Here is a 7,961-nt window from a genome sequence, read left to right on the forward strand (position 1 = left end):
GACGGACAGAGAGAGACAGACACAGACGGACGAGAGAGAGAGGGAGTAGAAACATGAAAACACACCAACTTAGTCTAAGGGTCGAATATTTAAAACATATCGCAATTCAGCAAAAGCGGGAGATAGCCTAGTGGGTTAGAGCGCCGGGATTAGGAACTAGGTTGCAAAAGAAACTTGATGAAGGTAAATAGGCATCATTGAAAAGAAAATTTGTTAACTGACTCTGCCTAGTTAAATAAAGGTAAAAATAAAAGGATGAAATGTAAAAGGAATTTCCGAATGAGGGAATATGCAGCGCACAGTGAATAGAACATTGCCTATACATTTAAATAGCTATAGGTGAATCGGTGATAGAGATTGACCGAGGTAATTCGTGGAATTTTTGCACTCAGCTTTCTATTATTCATAGGCTGGATGAGGATTGTCTCCATTGTGTCTGTGTGTCCCAGAGATGGGCTCTCCAGGCTTCTCTGTGCATATATTCCAGAGAATGGTGTTACCGTGTGAGCATACATATGTTAGCGTGTGTGCCAAAAGAGTGTACATGCCCGCTTGTGTGTGTGTGTGTGTGTGTGTGTGTGTGTGTGTGTGACTGAAAGTGACCGTGGTGTTTCGGTGTCACAGCAGCAGACAAGTATGATGTCTCCTCTGTCTGTCAGGCTCCTACATAACCTTCCCCTTTCACTCAACTACATAACCTTCCCCTTTCACTCCAAATACAACTACATAACCTCCCCTGTCACTCAACTACACAACCTCCCCTTTCACTCAACTACATAACCTCCCCTTTCACTCAACTTACATAATCTCCCCTTTCACACTCAACTACATAACCTCCCCTGTCACTCAACTACAACTACATAACCTTCCCCTGTCACTCAACCACATAACCTCCCCTTTCCTCAACTCCATAACCTCCCCCTTTCACTCAACTACATCAACCTCCCCTTTCACTCGCAACTACATAACTCCCCTGTCACTCAACTACAACTACACTAACCTTCCCCTGTCACTCCAACTACATAACCTTCCCCTTTCACTCAACTACATAACCTCCCCTTTCACTCAACTACAACTAGCATAACCCCCTTTCACTCAACTCCATCAACCTCCCCCTTTCACTCAACTACACATAACCTCCCCTTTCACTCAACTACATCAACCTCCCCCCTTTCACTCAACTACATAACCTCCCCTGTCACTCAACTACAACTACATAACCTTCCCCCTGTCACTCAACTACATAACCTCCCCTTTCACTACAACTCCATAATCTCCCCTTTCACTCAACTCCATAACCTCCCCCTTTCACTCAACTCCATAACCTCCCTTTTCACTCCAACTACATAACTCTCCCCTTTTCACTCAACTACATAACCTCCCCTGTCACTCAACTACAACTACATAACCTTCCCCTGTCACTCAACTACATAACCTTCCCCTTTCACACAACTACATAACCTTCCCCTTTCACTAAACTACATAACCTCCCCTTTCACTCAACTATAACTACTACATAACCTCCCCTTTCACTCAAATCGACATAACCTTCCCCTTTCACTCCAACTACATAACCTTCCCCTTTCACTCAACTACAACTACATAACCTCCCCCTTTCACTCAACTACATAACTTCCCCTTTCACTCAACTACAACTACATAACCTCCCCCCTTTACTCAACTACAACCACATAACCCTCCCATGTCACTCAACTACATAACCTCCCCTTTCACTCAACTACAACTACACCAACCTCCGCTTTCACTCAACTACAACTACATAACCTTCCCCCTTTCACACAACTACATAACCTTCCCCTTTCACTACAAATTACATAACCTCCCTTTCACTCAACTACAACTACATAACCTCCCCCTTTCACTCAACGACACAACCTTCCCCTTTCACTCAACTACATAACCTCCCCTTTTCACTCAACTACATAACCTCCCTTTCACTCAACGACATAACCTTCCCCTTTCACTCAACTACACAACCTCCCCCCTTTCACTCAACTACATAACCTTCCCTTCACTCAACTACATAACCTCCCCCTTTCACTCAACTACAACTACATGACCTTCCCCTTTCACTCAACTACATAACCTTCCCCTTTCACTCAACTACATAACCTCCCCCTTTCACTCAACTACATAACCTCCCCTTTCACTCAACTACAACTACATGACCTTCCCCTTTTCACTCAACTACAACCTTCCCCTTTCACTCAACTACATAACCTTCCCCTGTCACTCAACTACATAACCTTCCCTTTCACTCAACTACATAACCTTCCCCTTTCACTCAACTACATAACCTTCCCCTTTCACTCAACTACATAACCTTCCCCTTTCATCAACTCATAACCTTCCCCTTTCACTCAACTACATAACCCTCCTTTCACTCAACTACATAACCTCCTTTCACTCAACTACACACAACCTCCCCTTTCACTCAACTACATAACCTCCCCTTTCACTCAACTACATAACCTCCCCTTCACTCAACCATAACCTCCCCCTTTCACTCAACTACATAACCTTCCCCTTTCACTCAACTACATAACCTTCCCCTTTCACTCAACTACACAACCTTTCCCCCTTTCACTCAACTACATAACCTCCCCTTTCACTCAACTACATAACCTCCCCCTTTCACTCAACTACATAACCTTCCCCCTTTCACTCAACTATTCATAACCTTCCCCTTTCACTCAACTACATAACCTTCCCCTTTCACTCAACTACAACTACATGACCCTTCCCTTTCACTCCAACTACATAACCTTCCCCTTCACTCAACTACATAACCTTCCCCTCTCACTCAACTACAAACCTCCCTTTCACTAATTTCATTCCCTCTTTCCCTCCCTCTGGTCCACTATCATCCACTTCCTGTTCTCTGACAAATGCTTTTCTCCTCTCTCTACTCCTCTCATCCCCTGTTCCCTTCTCTCTCTCTCTCTCATCCCTTCTCTCTCTCTCTTCTCTCAGCCCTTCTCTCTCTCTTATCCCTTCTCTCTCCTTTCATCCTCCATCTCTCTCTCCCTCATCCCCTCCATCTCTCTCTCTTTCGACCCCTCTCTCTCTCATCCATTCTCTCTCATCTTTGTTCTCTCGCTCATCAGTATTTTCTTCTACGAGGTGAGCCAAGCTAATTTTATAAGAAGCTTTTGGAGAAGCTGACTCTGCAGGATCACTGACTCCAGATCAGTCAAAGACAAAATATTTCATTTGAGAAGCTGCTGCTGTAGGTAGGATGGCTGACTTGAGATCAGTGAATAGAAAGAGAGAGTTTCATCCTCTGCTCTCTGACAACAAAAGACAGAGGGGAAACAACTTGTGCCATCTATACTCCTCTCGGTCTCTGATGGGGACAGGGGAGAGATGGCAGCCAGTCCACGAGGTGTGTGTGTGACAGGGATCTGGCATCTGCTTTCAAAGAGCTACAGATATCAGGAGTGTGTGTCACTGGAAGAGCTTTGAATGGTAAAGAGGAGAAAGAAATGATGAGTGTAAGAGAGAGAGAGAACAGGGATGAGAGAGAGAGAACAGGGATAGAGAGAGAGAACAGGGATGAGAGAGAGAGAACAGGGATGACAGAGAGAGAGAACAGGGATGAGAGAGAGAACAGGGATGAGAGAGGAGAGAACAGGGATGGAGAGAGAGAACAGGGATGGGAAGGAGAGAATAGGGATGAGAGAGAGAGAACAGGGATAGAGAGAGAGAGAACAGGGATAAGAGAGAGAACAGGGTGAGAGAGAGAACAGGATATGAGAGAGAGAGAGAACAGGGATAGAGAGAGAGAACAGGGATAAGAGAGAGAGAGAAACAGGGATTAGAGAGAGAGAAACAGGGGATAGAGAGAGAGAGAGAACAGGGATGGAGAGAGAGAACAGGGATAAGAGAGAGAGAACAGGGGATGAGAGAGAGAACAGGGATCAAAGAGAGAGAACAGGGATGAGAGAGAGAACAGGGATGAGAGAGAGAACAGGGATATGGGAGAGAGAGAGAGAACAGGGATGAGAGAGAGAGAACAGGGATGAGAGAGAGAGAACAGGGATGAGAGAGAGAGAACAGGGATGAGAGAGAGAACAGGGATAAGAGAGGAGAGAACAGGGATGAGAGAGAGAACAGGGATGAGAGAGAGAACAGGGATTAGAGAGAGAACAGGGATGAGAGAGAGAACAGGGATATGAGAGAGAGAGAACAGGGATATGAGAGAGAGAGAACAGGGATGAGAGAGAGAGAACAGGGATGAGAGAGAGAGAACAGGGATGAGAGAGGAGAGAGAGAACAGGGATGAGAGAGAGAACAGGGATGAGAGAGAGAACAGGGATGAGAGAGAGAACAGGGATATGAGAGAGAGAACAGGGATGAGAGAGAGAGAACAGGGATATGAGAGAGAGAGAACAGGGATGAGAGAGAGAGAACAGGGATGAGAGAGAGAGAACAGGGATGAGAGAGAGAGAACAGGGATGAGAGAGAGAGAACAGGGATGAGAGAGAGAGAACAGGGATGAGAGAGAGAGAACAGGGATGAGAGAGAGAGAACAGGGATGAGAGAGAGAGAACAGGGAGTAAGAGAGAGAACAGGGATGAGAGAGAGAGAACAGGGATGAGAGAGAGAACAGGGATGACAGAGAGAGAACAGGGATAAGAGAGAGAACAGGGATAAAGAAAGAGAGAGTCAATGCTTAGTGAGATCTCACTCTTTACAACCAAGCCAGGCCCCCCACCCCCAGTCTCTCCTTATCTTTCTCTACATCCTCCTCCATCTCTTCCTCCGCCAGTTCGGTCTAACATTTCCCCTCTCTCATATCCGTCTACGTTCTAGCTCATTTAGTCCACTGTGAATAAATTAACACATGCTAAGGTAGGTTAATTACAAGACATTTCCCTGAGGGGAAAGACTCATACATACATCTGAACTACACACACACACACACACACACACACACACACACACACACACACACACACACACACACACACACACACACACACACACACACACACACACACACACACACACACACACACACACACACACCTACCTTCTACTACTGGCTCACAACAATCTTGATTAAATGCATGTACACACACACACACAATCAGGTAAACACACTAGAAAAACATGTACAGCACATTAATAATGTGAAATAATGGACCCAGAAACACACAATGTAAACAACCTCACTTATATATACACACACACACACCACACCAAATCAACATCGAACCAATCCATCTTCTCCCAATTTTCCACACGCACCTCGTTCTCTCTCCATCTCTGTATCCGTCTGACTGTCTGTGTGTGACCTTGCGCTTGAGCCCTCATTGATTACGGTTGGAGCTGTCAATCGACCCTCAGTCTGTCTGAGGGAAGATAAAACGCCCTGTCCGTGCTATGGACACCCGGTTGCCATGTCTGGCTAGACATAGATGATTGGCGCTGCAGAATAGATCTGGCAACCCAGTGGTTCTTATCTGAACCCTTCATACCACAGCATGGAACTATAGTGGGCAAAACACAGGCACGCACACATACACACCTCAACCCACTTCATATCTTAACACAAAACACACAGGCATGTATGTACTACACACACACTAAAACACACACACGGGGCCATTGTTAATGTTGCAGTGGGTTAACACGTCTAAGCAGATGTAATCTGAAGAAAATGCAGCTCTGCTGATTGTGAGTGAGTGCATACTTGGAGTAGCGATACGATTCGCTCCCCACCCTGCCTCCTCAAACACGCGCGGCATGAAGATACAAGACGTGGCACAGAAACTGCCAGGCAAATATAGAGCACAAGTAGCTCGGTACGAGGGGAGCGAATGGATTCGGTTCGTCTATAGTGTGCGCTCTCTCCCTCTCTCTCTCTCTCTCTCCTCCCTCTCTCTCTCCTCTCCCTCCTCTCTCTCTCTCTCTCATCTCCTCTCCTCTCCCCCCACCACCCATGAGAAGAGGAAGTGAAAACAGCATTAATACACCTGAGTGAATGGGGGTCCCAAGGACATAGGAGAGAATCTACAGTTCAGCAATCTAATAATGTCTACTCCTTCCTGAGGCGTTTTACACAGAGCTCATGTTTGGGTTGGCAAGGCCGTGTGTGTGTGTGTGTGTGTGCAAGCCCATATGTGTCTGTGCCCGAATGACTGTGTGTTAAGAGTTCACCTGAACTCCTGAATCCACTCTTTCTCTCCCTCATAGTGTTGTGTGTACTTAAAACAACCTCAGAGAGGATTCGGCTTGATGTGACCTAAGAGATTGTTCTACGTGATACACGCGCTTGCCTTGGCTGGCGTTGATGACCTCGTCACGTGTTCACGAGTCCTAACCTCAAACAAACCCAAAGGAAAACAAAAGAAATAGCTGGATCCCTGGTCACTTGGAGATACAGAATATAACACACACACACACACACACACACACACACACACACACACACACACACACTACAATTCTCCCCGCTCACCGATGATGTAGTAGTCAGCGTTGGTCTTTGAACTCATGTCCCCACAGGTTAGGAGAGTACTCCTGGAACTTGATGGTGAACCTCATGTCATTGTTGGGCTTGTCACAGGTGAGCAGCAGGTTGGGCGCGCCCGTCACCTCACACCTGTCCGCCTGCTCACGTGACGACACCAGGTACAGCTTGTAGAACTCGTACTCGGGCGGGGGCCCGCTGGCTGGGGGTCCGACGACGGACAGATGAGATCCAGACGATCCCCAATCTGAGGGTAGAGGACGTAGCCCTTATCGTCCAAAAATCTGGAGGGAGACAGAGAGAGAGAAGAAGAGAGAAGGAGAGAGAAGGAGAGAGAGAAGGAGAGAGACAAAGAGAGAGAAGGAGAGAGAGAAGGAGAGAGAAGGGGAGAGAAGGGGAGAGAGACGGAAAGAGACAGAGAGAGAGAAGGAGAGACAGAGAGAGAGAAGGAGAGAGACAGAGAGAGAGAAGGAGGGAGACAGAGAGAGAGAAGGAGGGAGACAGAGAGAGAGAAGGGAGGGAGACAGAGAGAGAGAAGGGGGAGACAGAGAGAGAGAAGGAGAGAGACAGAGAGAGAGAAGGAGGGAGACAGAGAGAGAGAAGGAGGGAGACAGAGAGAGAGAAGGAGAGAGAAGGGGAGAGAAGGGGAGAGAGACAGAGAGAGACAGAGAGAGAGAAGGAGAGAGACAGAGAGAGAGAAGGAGGGAGACAGAGAGAGAGAAGGAGGGAGACAGAGAGAGAGAAGGGGGGAGACAGAGAGAGAGAAGGAGGGAGACAGAGAGAGAGAAGGGGGAGACAAGAGAGAGAGAAGGGGGAGACAGAGAGAGAGAAGGAGAGAGAGAAGGGGGGAGACAGAGCGAGAGAAGGAGAGAGAGAAGGGGGAGACAGAGCGAGAGAAGGAGACAGAGCGAGAGAAGGAGAGAGAGAAGGGGGAGACAGAGAGAGAGAAGGAGAGAGAGAAGGAGAGAGAAGGAGAGAGAAGGAGAGAGAAGGGGAGAGAAGGGGGAGACAGAGAGAGAGAAGGAGGGAGACAGAGAGAGAGAGAAGGAGGGAGACAGAGAGAGAGAAGGGGGGAGACAGAGAGAGAGAAGGAGAGAGAAGGAGAGAGAAGGAGAGAGACAGAGAGAGAGAAGGAGAGAGAGAAGGAGAGAGAAGGAGAGAGAGAAGGAGAGAGAGGAGAGAGAAGGAGAGAGAGAAGGAGAGAGAGAAGGAGAGAGAAGGAGAGAGAAGGAGAGAGAAGGAGAGAGACAGAGAGAGAGAAGGAGAGAGAGAAGGAGAGAGAAGGAGAGAGAGAAGGAGAGAGAAGGAGAGAGAAGGAGAGAGAAGGAGAGAGAAGGGGAGAGAAAGAGAGAGGTAGAAAATAAAACGAGAGGTTAGTGTCACTTGTAAAGACTAATCAACATAACCTATACAGTAAGTGTCACTTGTAAAGACTAATCAACATAACCTATACAGTTAGTGT

General features: G+C 47.2%; 1 pseudogene; it reads right to left on the reverse strand.

Annotated features, from left to right (window-relative positions):
- Window positions 1-6,487: 6,487 nt before the first annotated feature.
- LOC123739280 (ephrin-B3-like) lies at window positions 6,488-6,783 on the reverse strand (annotated as a pseudogene).
- Window positions 6,784-7,961: the final 1,178 nt, after the last annotated feature.

Source organism: Salmo salar, unplaced genomic scaffold (genome assembly GCF_905237065.1).
Source record: "Salmo salar unplaced genomic scaffold, Ssal_v3.1, whole genome shotgun sequence".
Classification (NCBI taxonomy): domain Eukaryota; kingdom Metazoa; phylum Chordata; class Actinopteri; order Salmoniformes; family Salmonidae; genus Salmo; species Salmo salar.